This window comes from Schistocerca gregaria, chromosome 8 (genome assembly GCF_023897955.1).
Source record: "Schistocerca gregaria isolate iqSchGreg1 chromosome 8, iqSchGreg1.2, whole genome shotgun sequence".
NCBI lineage: Eukaryota > Metazoa > Arthropoda > Insecta > Orthoptera > Acrididae > Schistocerca > Schistocerca gregaria.
Window position 1 is genome coordinate 166569441 of NC_064927.1, and position 13981 is coordinate 166583421.

Consider the following 13981-nt stretch of genomic DNA (forward strand, 5'->3'; position numbering starts at 1 on the left):
CAAAGAATATTTTATATGATTACTCACAAATTTACTGCTTCATAGTTACTAACCTCCCTCCTCCCCCCCCCCCCCCCCCCAACAATACTATATTGATGTATTATCTGTTCAACACTTATTACCTAAAAATATTCTGTGATTTCTATTATGAGAAACGAAGTTGCTGTTGCATATGCTTGTGACTGGTTAATGTGGTTGCATGACATGGTGGTAATTACTGTTTCTTCATATTCTGAAGTTACATTATGTTTCCAGCATTCTGCATTGCTTTCTTTTGGTCATGCTTAACTCTTATTATTTGATTTAGCAAACAGTTGTGGTCCTCATACCAGTATATGCATATTGTAACCAATCCACTACTGTGAGAAATCTGACCCTATTTGTACTTGCTGTACTGAAGTTGTTCTGAGATGTTACAATTTTTATTTTTCATCATATGCTTTTAATTTGTATTTTTATTGTAATTTTTTTCTTTTCTTATATTTAGTATCAGTATTTTACGTGACATGGTCTAGTAATTTATAACACTGAATGCATAAAGAACCATTACATATATCTTTACCTTAGTTTCCTTTTCATAACAGGCATGAAACGTTAAAAGCTCCAACTGTGTACATTTGGCTGATAGTTAGTCACAACTACATGAGACTGGGCATGGCACCTTTTGTGCAAAAAAGATATCTTCTTGGTTCTGTGTATATTTCACACTTCTGATGCAATAAATATATGGATTGTCATATTGATATATGCCATAACATTTGGTTAATATTTAATTTTTAGTAAGTATTAATTTATAACAGATATAATTCATTGGGATTTGTACAGTTTTCTTTGTCTAATGCTTTGTTTGGGCTTATACCGATACCTTGAAGGTGGTATAAACTAAAAGTGGTAGTTATGATGCAAGACAATTAAATAGCTGTGTATGGCGTATTTGAAAAGAAACGCATTTAGTTTAGGTGATATTACAGTGGCTGTGAAAGTAAATGGAATAATCAGACTGCACAAAGGTTGGAAGGTGCTGATTGACTTCTAATCTGTAAATAGCCAAATAGGGAAAATTGTAGTAGACTTATTATAGTAATGCTTCCCTGTTGTGGTATCCTCTTGAATATTTCAACCTGATTTGTGTGCATGTATAGTGACTGGTACCAGTACTGTCAGAAACCAGTACTCCAGAACAGGATCATGTTCAGTGCATTGGAAACAGATGTGAGAAGTAATACGTGTTATTAAGTATTTAGAGATAGTGCATGTCGTTGACATATATCTTTAATCAGAAAAGAGAGGTGTTGCCATTACAGATCACATATCATCTTCAGTTCCAGCAGGACTTGTGCTGATCATCATCCTAGGTAAGGGTAAGGGAATGCTCCAGGGAAACCTGTAAACATAGGAAAACTATTAGTAACACATGGAAAGAATTTCTCACTAACTAAATTATCTACTATGTTCTAGGTGAATAGAATAGATACAAGTGTTTCTCGAGTATTGCCTTTTACATGTCTGTATGAAGGTCACTTGCTAGTGAATCTGCTTCAAAACGTCGAATTTGTTCCTGTCTTAGGTCAATATTTAGAGTTTTGTGAACAAAATGGTAGTTAAATGAATCGATTCCGACATCGAGAAAATCTTTAAAAACAAATTTAAATATATGTCGGTATGCGGCAACGCCGTGTTTAGGCTGTGGCCGAATGTCAAATGTCGTCATTATTATTTTGCCACTTCGAAAAGATACACTGCGTAATCGCTTTTGAGTTGGCAGCCCTGTTAGCACACACGCTATCCGATGCTCCTTTGTTTTTCTTTTTGTGTCTATAGTTTTCGAGAGTTGTTTGTGTTCAAACTTCTGTATGTTGTTGAGATGTTGGTGCTGTGTCATTCTCAGAAGTAGTTATACCTCCAAAAAAAGTGTTTTGGAATGGGAAACGTAAGTTTTATGGTAATCGGTTTACTTCGCTGGAAAGCAGAGACTGTGTGATGACATCCACAAAACAAATGGATGTTATGCCGGCTCCACCAAATGCCTTAAGACAGAAGCTAAGATATTTGAATACCCAGAGTGACATTTCTATAAAGTATGATCAAAACACTGTAGCGGAATGAGTTTCCATATTTTCTGAATTGAGCGCTCTACGTTCGCTTCTAAAGAACGCTGCTGTGTGTGCGCTTTATGAAAAGGTGGTATTAAAATCGTCGAAGATTTCGAAGGGAGGAAAGGTGTGGCTAGTAAGTTACAAGCGTTTTGTGATTTCTGTAGGGTAATTAAAACTGGGTATTCTTCTGGACTGTGAAAAGAAAGACATTATAACACAAACATCAGACTTGCATTTGGAATAAGGTGTATTTGGAAGGCAGCTCAAACATTTTGTGCTATCATGAAGTTGCCTCAACCTACAAGATTTCAGAAGTACTCATAGTTACTTATCGAAAGTCTTGGTTAAGTGAGTGCTGTGTCAACAAATAAAGCAGTAGAAGTAACTGTGTTATGCAATTAAGGTGACTCTGATATAGCTGCAGCGTTTGATGGGACATATCAGATGCGTGGTCACATATTACTGAATGGTGTTGTCACCACAACATCCCTATAAAATGGAAAGAGATTAATATAGAATGTATGACAAAGTACTGCCATGGTTGCAAAGGAAATGATCAGGATCATGTTTATTTTTGTGGGTACAGTGGCGCAAAGGAGTCAGAGAGAGTTCTCGGAATATTTCAAAGGTCAGAAGAGAATTATGGTGTACGATAGGAGAAGTACCTTGGAGACGGAGACTCCAAAGGGTTTGAAAATGTGTTGGAAAATATGCCTTATGGAAGAATTGTGGAAATTGAAAAGTTAGAGTGTGTTGGTCATGTCCAAAAGAGGATGGGCACACGTTTACGTAAGCTAATAAAAGACATGAAGGGGAAGAAGCTCAGTGATGGCAAACCAGTTGGTGGGGGTCGTCCTACTAAGGAAGAGGTGGACAAACTTCAGCTCTCATATGGTTTAGCCATAAGAAGGAATCGAGACACTATTGAGGCCATGGAAAAAATAGTATGGGCTACCTTTTTCCATAAAGCTTCTACAGATGACCATCCACAGCATGCTCTCCGCGACACTGGCGTATACACATGGTGTGGATACAAAAAAGGAGTAGCAAATGGTGAGACTTATGCACACAATTACTCCCTGCCATTTGAGGTATACAGGGACCTAAGTGACACTAAACTATTGCCACAGTGCTTGAATGGAAAGACACAAAAGTCAATGAATGTTTCAACCATGTGATATGGGAACGCCTGCCTAATACTGTGTTTGTTGGTTTTAATACCATGTGATTAGGTGTATTAGATGCAGTTATTTGCTTTAATGATGGGTCAGTTAGCAGGTGTGATATTTTATAGTTGTTGGAACTAACTCCTGATTTCAATATGATAGAAGCATTGATGGCAATTGATTCCTTGAGAGTGGCCGAAGTCGAAAAATAGATTATTGAGGCAACTGAAGAGGCCAGAATAGCAACGAGAAGCAAGAAAAGGAAGAGAAGATGAGGAGCGCACAAACCAAGAATATTATGCAACTGGAGCGTTTTAAGAACAACAGAGGTGAGCAACAGAAGAAATGTACCTTTAAACTGAATTTCCCAAGAATAAAATTTTGTGACATGTTTATTTTATGCAAAAAAACTATTTGAGCTAGAGGTTTGAAATTTTTTGTGGTATTTCAGGCTACCATTTGGAGAAAAGTAGACTACAGACATCAGCTTACTATCACTAAGAGGAAAAATATGCCCTTATTAATTATGAAAAAATTACCTCACTTTTGACTGTCTAATTTATGTATTTATAGTCTAAAAACTATTGATCGAAATAATTTGATTGTAGTCTACATTTTAGATAAAAATGTCATAAATGTGTGGACAACGTTTTAAGCATCTAAGAAAAGTAGTCAATAAGTCTACAGACTTCAAACTATGACTGGCAGGAGAAACTTTAAACTAGTGACCGACATAAATGTTTGTATCATAAAGTTTATATCGAAGCTGTTCTGATTATTCTTATACTAAAATCTTTCATTTTACTAAAATTTCTTTGTATTATGCAGTTAGATCTTCATAAACATTATGAAAATTCTTACTGTTTTTCCAGCCATTCACTGGCAAGTTACCTTAATAACGACTTTCATTTCATTGTGTCAGTTGCTTGGAACTAGTGTATCATTTGTGTTACATCTGTACCCAGTGCTTGTATCTACTTTTTCCAAGTGTTGTCATTGTTGCACTTACCATACGGCCACACGCCCCATGGCCAGGCGGCAAAGCCAAAGCCGAAACTGTCTGCTTCTGCAAGGGATTCCCCTCTGGAGATGCCAGTACTGACAACTGCTGCAGCTGCGGTGCATGCCAACACAGCCAAGAGGAGCGCCAACTATAGAAGGCATGTTTCATGAACAAGTCTACCACTCAAGTTAAATACACTGACACACACACACACACACACACACACACACACACATAAACACACACACACACACACACACACACACACACACACACACATGCACACTAATGCTACATTTCAGTTCTGTAAATGAATATAAAAACACTAAGTTACTAAAAAATGACTTTAAGGAGTTCATAATTAATTAAATTTGTTGCTCTGTGTTTACATTGTACACAGCGCAATTCATTGAACTTCAATATCTGAGTGCTAAAATGCTGTCAGACACAACAAATATGTTACTGCACCGTATAAATTGCACATTGAGTAAATTACGAATAGAGCCTTTCACAATGAAATATGCATGTTCTAACTTAGAGTGCCACACAGGGTAATAGTAAATTCTGCCATTTCCTAGCCCACTGATTACCTTAAAAGATTAACTGACACAACGAGGTTTGGGGCAACACATCATCAAAGGCACATTTTTAATAATAAATGTTCATACAAGAAAGCTCTGTTTGGAAGAACTGCAACATTCATTGCCATTATTGAGTGCGTCATTTGTTATTATGTTTTAAAGTAGTAGCAAACACTTTATACAGTAAATGTGTTACCTGTTCTAAAGACAAAATTGCCCTTTGCAGAATGCAACTTGCTTTGCTTGTGGAAAGGCAGGTGTGCTTATTAACAGTAAAGAAATTCTACCCATATTTGCTCTCGTAAGTGTGGAGTGCCTTCTCACTCTGTGTGTGTAGTTTATTCTAAACCGGCTACCAGTACCAGTAATGACCAAATTTAGGATGTGCCTTCATCCTGCCCAAGTACTGTGCAACAACAGTTAAACAAACTGTTTGTGAACTAAGTCACTGCCGGGCACTGCGTACGAATTCACTTAGACACTGGCGCCTCCATTACATTGCTTAATCGTCCGACTTATGAACAGTTGGGTTGGCTACAGTTTTCAGGCATCTCATTGCATATAATTGTCAGGTCATTCCACTGCTTCTTGGATGTCGTTTGCCTGCCACATTCCAATTTCACACCAGGACAGTGGCATTTACAATTTTGCGTTCACAAGACTGTGAAAATGTTTTTGGGTCAGATTCATTTGATTTGTTTGGTCTTAGTGTCCAGGACAATGTAATTTCTGTTACTGCTTTCATCACAAACGATAATGTTACTCATTTGATTGAGGAGTTTCCAGATTTTTTTTCTAGGTGAATTTTGTGGCGCACGTGACAGTGAAGGATAATGTGCAATCTAAGTTCTTTGGGCACGTCTCTTTCCTCTTGCAAGTGAACTTAAAGGACGACAACTCAATGGTGTTATTGCTCCTATCCAGGCTAGTCAATGGGCGTCTCCCTTATTAATCTTACCAAAATCTTCTGGACGACTTGGCCTTTGTGTTGACTTTAAATCCACAGCGAATCCCCAAAGAATAATTTACACTTATTCGTTGCTCCGCATAGCGGAAGTAATGGACAGCCTTAGTGCAGACTTATATTTTTCAAAAATTGATTCCGTCAATGAGTATTTGCACTTTCCGCTAGAGGAGGAGTCTCACAAAGTGTTTATGGTCAACACACATTCATAGCTGTTTCAATTTTTGCCCGTATCCTTTGGCAGCACTTCCGCGCCTGCCATATCCCAATGCTATTAAGAACAGTTTACTACAAGCGTTCCATCTTGTTCAAATTACTTGGATAATATTGTGGTGTCAGGACTTACACCGGAGGAACATATCAGTAACGTTCGTACGCTTTTTCAAGTACTTCCAGCAGCAGGTTTCAAGTGTCGCCTGAAAAAACGTGCTTCTTTACGTTACGTTCCTTTCCTTTTTAGAAATAAAATTATTATTAATTTGGAAGTGTTATGTACACACCACTGTGGATTCCTGCCACCGGCCATCGCAACTTCTCCCCTTGTTTGCGTCGATGGTGATTGCCACAGTAGCCGACACAACAGATCTTATCTGGTAATCGTTGAAAGAAAACCGGCGTTCTGTTTGCGAAACGCTAGTGAGAAAGCTTCAGTAGCCAGTATTTGACAGTCAAATGTCGCCACAGAATATGTCTGATGGAGGGATTAGAAGGACGACAAATGGACTTTACTACGTTCGCGGAGGCACTATAGGTTCACGCAGTCCGTTCGCAAGCGAACAGGCAAACTAACGGGTAGAAATGATACTGCCACGAAATGCTCGTGGTATACTTAGCTGAGGATGAGATGTTCGATGTCCTTCATCCACTCAATAGGTTTCAGATACAAAATGTTAATATTTTTGTAGCATTCACATGTCAGTTGCCTTCCTTAATGTTGAAACTATGAAATGAGACGAGGATCTTTTGAACAGTGTTAAGTCGATTAGCAAAATCTCGAATTTTGAAGTGGTCCAAAAGTAATCCACGTGAACGCTGGAGCCATAGAAGTGCACCATTTCCAGTGACCAACCGCTCGAACCTTAAGAGTCGTAGGGAATAGTGGAGCCGATCCAGTTAGAGTCGTCCAGTGTGATATGTGTCCTTCGGTGCTCATTATGACACTCTGTACTTCCTGTTCTTTACAGAATTACTCGTGTCTATGATGTTTAGCCTTATTTGTAATGCACAGTTGGAAGAATCGTTGATAAGTAATTGACGGACAACAATGTTTTAGGCAAACTCTGGTTGACATACTGTACTCTTTAGAGGGTTGTCCGATAGGCAATCTCAGTATATTTCCAAAAAAATGCATAAAAAGCATGACAAATGAGTGAAAATCACAATACGATTTCGTTAAGGGATTTCAAAGTTGATTTTCCAAAGAAGTAGACGTCTTACATCTAACTTTGCAATGATACAGCAAAACGTTGCAGAAGAAAGATGCATGTCATCTAATTCTACTGAAATTTACACAATCATTATAGAAACGAGAAAGAAATTTAGCCAATGTTCTAAGCGAAGCATCCTAGTAGGGTACGTGTTAAAAATGAACATACTATATAAGATGAAAGCAAGAGATTTTTCGCTCTCTCAAAAGGGAATCAAAAGTCATTAGAAAGTCTAATAATATTGAGAACAAGACGGAGGGAAATAATAGATTCTAAACAAAATCGGCATCGGTCTCTTCGATTGATAATGGAAATGCGATCATGAAAATCATACTAATAAATGGACGATTAGCTCAAAAATGGTACTAGGGAACAGTGTTGTACCTGGTGCATAGTGTACCTACCTGGCCGATTTTCAGTCTACTAACCAATTTTAAATCATGTGAAGAAACACACACTGGAGAGAGTCATAAGCTGGTTCCGGAATTTTCTGATATTGTGATACAAGAGGTCGTGTTTTCACAAATATTATGAGTTATACATATTTAAGTAATGTATACTACATTAAATATATTTGGATGTTACCGTTGATTCTTCAGTTACAGAGTTTTATGGTGAGTAAAACCACGTACATTGTCAAAACTAGTAAAATAACTTATGAATCGTTAAGCCGTAGTACGGTGATTGAGCGTCATCCTGTCATGGAACACGTGAGATATGCAGATGAACTCAGTTTCTTTCTTCGTGTCTTGAAAATTTGGAACATTACCAGTTGATTTTATTTCAAGCTCTTTTTAACTTTTGTTGCTGGTCTTTCCCAACACTTCTCAACTGGATTTCCTGTACTGACTATCGGCAAGTAGTAGAGTAATGATGCAGCACATTGACTATAGAACGCAGTAGTGAGAAATTTTCTCTATTTCAGCAACTATAAATTTAAATAGGAAATTTGTTCCTAGGCGTACATGACCATGTTGCACTTTAGAACAGTCTTTCACATTTGGGGAGACCTAATTTCTGTTATTAATTCGTTATTGATTCGTAACTGTAGATGAGTTAATAAAAAGCCACTTCAGTTGATTAGTTAGAACTTTATTAAGTCCATGTGAATAATTTCGACCTTTATATTACACCATTATCAAGAGTATCTCTGCCTGCCATATTGATATATAATGCAATGCGTATGTGAATACTTAATATAACAAAAGATGAGAAGCAACGTTAATATAAGAGTGTGTACAGAACAAGTGCAGAAAGAATATATAACTTAAGTCTGCTGTAGAGATGCAACGTCAAACGATAAAAACAGTAAAACTAATTCTGAAACACATCAGAATGTAACTCTTCTTAAGCTAAAGCCTGATACAGTTTCATGTATAGGATTTTACAATTTTTATAGTTACGACACGTCCCTTCTCCTCATGTCGATACTGGGTGTGCATCTTTCGAAAATCCATTTGAATTTTACCATTTGCGTCATTTCACATTGATTAATGTAAGTTGTATGTTATTTCTGTACTCTTGTGATATATATGTGAATGTTGAGGCACTTTTTCACGCATCTCAGTGTGTATGACATCATATCTCCTGATCTGTGTGTCACAACGAAATGATGTTGTAGATACATTCAGTGAGATATGTGGATTCTATCTGCAAGATGTGTTCCGAATAGAGTTAGTAGTCAAGAAGTAGTAAATTTCAACGTCATGCACAATGCGAGAGTTTTTCCCTCATCACAGAGTGTGACGTCATGTCTCCTGAGCTATGTGTTGCATCATGATATTGTCTTGTACATGCATTAGCAGCAAATGCACATACTGTCCGAGAAATTAATTGTGAATAAAACAGGACATGATGCGGCAGGTTTTCACGCATGTCATTGTTTATGACCTCATAATCCTGAATTATGACAGGTAGGTGTTTCTTACCCCCCACAGCAACTGTTGTCTGACAGTAGGGGATATGTGTACCAATGTCGGTTGAAGTCGGTACTGTGCTTTAGGAAATTGAAATGAAATGAGCGTATGGCGCTGTTGCCTGGGAAACCTCAACCCCAACCAGGGAAGTTCGGCCGCCAAGTTCAAGACTTGTAGCAGTTGACGCCACATTGGACGATTTGCGTGCAGTTGATGACAAAGAAATGACGATGAGGACAACACAACACGCAGTCCATGAACGAAGACAATCTCCAACCCGGCCGAGAATCGAACCCGGGCCCGAACAGCTAAGCAGGTGGACACTGATTTAGGAGGAAATGTAGAACATACACACACACACACACACACGCACAATGGATTTATCTATCCATCATATCACGTACGGTAGTTTCAGATCCACTTCATAATGAGTAATATAACAGGCGAACCCGGTAGTGACAATATAGTTCTATATAAGCAACTGGAGCCGCTTTGCATTAAGAAAACTATAATTTTCTGTAGTAAATTTTGTAAGACTACGGCACACCTAGAGTGAATGTTAACAGTTCGAATGCAATAAGAATATATATTAATTTTCGGTTACAGAGCTTACTAAAGGTGAACCCAAAAGGTTTTCAAGGCACAACAGTTTCCCTTACTATTATAATCCTATACGTTAATCTGGGAGGCGAAGATTCAGCAGAAGCGGCGGAGACATCGAGTATGCCAAAGGGAAAGCGTACCAGGATCTCTAATGCTATAAAAATATTTGAGCGATTTATCATGCAGATTCAGCACACCGAGATTCCTCACCTAAGACACTGACGTCTTTAGGACTATGTCATTATACTATGAATTTAAGCAGATTTAATATGATGTAATTCTTCCAACTGCAAGATAGCATCCGCTTAAAGCTTATTTTTCAACGTGTTAAGAAAGTTTGGAAAATATTTTTGCTTAGTCAGAGTGAGAGGATACGAATCGCATAAACCTGAGAACTTAGTATCAAATATTCAGTGTTGACGACGAAGATGTGGATCACACACGGGAAAAATTCGAACGCATTGTTCATATGCCGTAGACAAGTATGTTCCGAGTAAGGTCTTATGGGATCGGAAAGATCCACCATTATTTACTAGACGTATTAGAAAATTGCTACTTAAATAAAAAGAGCTTCATTACAGATTCAAGAAAGTCAAGTGAATTCGAAACCTAGCTGACGAACGAAAGGTGAACGAAGCGAAAATGGACGTAAGGAGAGCAATTAGAGAAGCAATCAATGACTTTGCTTTGTGAGAAAATTTTGGAAACAGATCCTAGAGAAAACTCTAGAAAGTATTTGATCATATGTAAAATCAGCAAGCTGTATGAAATCTTCTGTTCGTTCAGTCAGTGACCATAGTGGCACCCAAACGAAAGATAACAACAGACAAGAAGCTGAAAATGCTGAATCCGGTGCTTGAAAATTGTTTCACCACGAAAGACCGTAACACAGCACCTTCTTTCAATTATTGTACTAACGGCGAAATGGCAGATATTGAGACAGCCGACAGGGGAACAGAAAATCGACTACAAACGCTCAGTAAGAGAAAGCATCAAGACCAGATGAGATACCAACGAGATTTTACAAAATTATGCGAAAAAACTTACTCTTCGAGCAGCAATTTATCTTAGATTGCTGGAGCAATGAAGAGCACCTATCGACTAGAAAAAAAAGACAGGTGATTCCCGTTTCCAAGAAGGGTCGTAGGACAGATGCACATAACCATAGCCTATAACGTTGATGTCAGTCTATTCCATAATTATGGAACATGTTTTACGCTCATGAATTTTAAGGAAAACGAAAATCTCCTCTATAAAAATGAACAAGGATTCCGCGAACAGAGATCTTGAGAAACTCAGTTCGCTCTGCTTCGCTATGAGATCCATAGCGCTGTAGCCAGCTGCGCTCGGCTTGTTGCTGTGTTCTTTGGTTTCATACATTTAATATTGTCCTGCACAGCCGTTCATTGAAAAAGAAAAAAACGAGCTCACCGAGTATCGGGACAGATTTGCGAGTGGGTTCAATACTTCCTTGCACATGGAACACAACACGTTCCTCTTAACGGAAAGAAATTGATAAATGAAATGGTATTTTCCGGGGTACCACAAGGAAGTGTGAGAGGACCGTTACTGTTTACAGTGTATATAAATGGTCAATTAGATAGCGTCGAAAGCTCTTTAAGACTGTTATCAGATGGTTGGCGATAAGAAAGTAGCAACGCCAGAAGACAGTATCGATTTTCAGAATCACCTTCACAGGGTTTGAAAATTTTGCAAGTTCTCGCAAATCACCCTGAACGTAAATAAATCTAACAAATTACGCATACATAGCAAAATAAACCTACTACTGCACAACCATACTATTAGTCACAAATTGCTGCGAGCAATATCTACCGTAAATTATCTAAGAGCAACTACCCATAGCAAGCTTAAGCGGATTGACAACATAAAAAAAAGTAGAAGGGAAAGAAGACAGCAGACTGAGGTGGCTTACAAGGCGCATTTTCGACCGATTTTTGAGTACTGTTCATCAGCCTGATATCTTTACGAGGCAGGGTTGATAGAAGAGACAGAGAAGATCCCACTAAAACCGGAGAGTTTTGTGACGGGTTCGGGTCGGTGCGAGAGCGTTACAGAGATGCTCAACAAGTCCCGATTGCTGACGCTACAAGAGAGGCGTTGTGCATCACAGACGGGTTTACTAACGAAATTTCGAGTGAGCACTCTCTGGTGAGAGTCGGACAACGTATTACATCCTCTCACATATGTCTCACGAAATGGCCACTACGAAAAAATCAGACAAATTCTTCCCAAGCGCAGGGTAGGGGATATCAGTTAGCGGTGCCAGAAGTACCCTCCGCAACGCACCGTCCACTGGCACGCGGAGTATGATGCAAATGCAGATGTGGACCCTGTCATATTGTTTAATGGAATGAACACATACAATCAATAGTAAGGAAAGGCGAACGGTAGAGATAGATTTGTTAGAAGGTCTTTGACAAAGTGTGGCGTGTCTATACGGGCAATAATGTACAAGTCATTAGTGCTACGATCTGCTGAATAGTAGGTCTCTATAGTCATTGAGAAACTAATAGAGTGCCCAGGCAACTAAAATGGTATCACTGGATGAGAGGTTGTGTGTTCTCGAGAAACTTTTTGGAGAAGTTACGATAAAAGTTTTATGACTATGGCAACGCGTCATAACTTAAAAAAAAAATGGCTCTGAGCACTATGGGACTAAACATCTGAGGTCATCAGTCCCCTAGAACTTAGAACTACTTAAACCTAACTAACCTAAGGACATCACACACATCCATGCCCGAGGCAGGATTCGAACCTGCGACCGTAGCAGTCACGCGGTTCCGGACTGAGCACCTTAACCGTGAGACCACCGCGGCCGGCCCATAGTTTAAAAGAATTGTACTGGAAAAACCAACGTTTCGGCCACGTTTACAGTTTCTTTCTTCTGGTCCAGTAGACCCAGAAACGTTGCTTTCTGCAGTGTCAGCTTTTTCGTTATGATGCGGTACTATAATAAGAAAACTTTGGTGTTAATTGAATCTGACCGTGGAGGAAAATTATTAACCGATGTTGTGCGAACATTATGCCTTTTCAGTCATATGTCTAACGTAGGGGTCGCTAGAATAAGATGAGAGACGTTAGGTGACGTGCTGTAGCATATATACGGTCAGTTTTCTCTGGATCTGTACTGGAATGGAAGAAGAAAAATGTCAGTGATACTGGCACGAAGTATCCTCTGCCATTCACTGCAGAGTGGCTTACTATGTGTTCATGAAGACGTAGATTTACGTACCTGGTATGCCTAAGTTTTGTCGTAACGTTTCGCCACTCCATTAAATTCTATTTTACCCTGGAAATCATGTTACGTTCCGCATAGTTTTGTCAAAGTTTGCACAAGAAACGTCAACTAGCTTCTGTATGGAAGGTGATTAATTTTGGATCAGAGGCCTCATTAAATTCTGGCGATATTTATGTTCCAAATTAATGGCTTAATTGTCGTTTAAAAAATTTACTTACCGTAGTTGACCATGCCCTGTCGATGAATGCTGCATCACCACTACATTAAAAACATAAACATTCGCAATTGCATATGCATACTGAATACCAGGGATAACAATTTAACCTCTGTCTCCGAGAAAACACCCGCAGCATGCATGGTGGTGACAGATTGAAAATTTAGAAGTTTGGAACACGACAGTGTAATTAAGGTTCATCAACAGCGGAAGTAGATAAAAATTGGAGAGAGTGTTCCTTGTTAGAAGCCGTGTGTCAGAACACAGTTGTGCCTTACCGTAGCAATGTAGCCAGCCATACTGTAGAGAGTTTCCGCCTGTCAGCCGCGTCCGAGCGCTGGGTGAGACCACGCAACCTCAACTCTGCCTTCACCTTATATACCTCCCACGTGTCATTAGCACCGCGTAACTTTCTAGGAGAAACTCTTCGCTAGAAATTGCCGCTTTCTGCAAATTGAGAGGTGTAGATTTTCACAATTATCTTCGAAAGCAACTCCTTCGTCAGAGGTATTTTTGTCGAAATTTTTAAATAATTTGTAACTGTTTAATTTTAATATGAAGTCTGTCTTTAGGATTATAAATATCCGTAAAGATATTTATGATTACCTCGTTTTAGGTTAAGAAAACATGAATATGTTTATACAATAACTTTCTCTGCTAGCAGTCAGAACTTTCTTTTTATTTACCTTTTGCACTACGCTTTTGGGAAAATGATTCTAATTTTCAAGCGCGTTTTCTGTGAGCTACGCCAC

At 38.8% G+C, this 13981-nt stretch overlaps 1 long non-coding RNA gene across 1 annotated transcript; it reads right to left on the minus strand.

The window, feature by feature from the left end:
• Positions 1-752: 752 nt before the first annotated feature.
• Positions 753-13580, minus strand: LOC126284464 (uncharacterized). The gene is made up of 3 exons (XR_007551482.1): positions 13508-13580; positions 4272-4413; positions 753-1384 (listed from the first exon to the last, which is right to left on the minus strand). It is a non-coding gene; the product is annotated as an uncharacterized LOC126284464 (long non-coding RNA).
• Between the last annotated feature and the right edge of the window lie 401 nt (positions 13581-13981).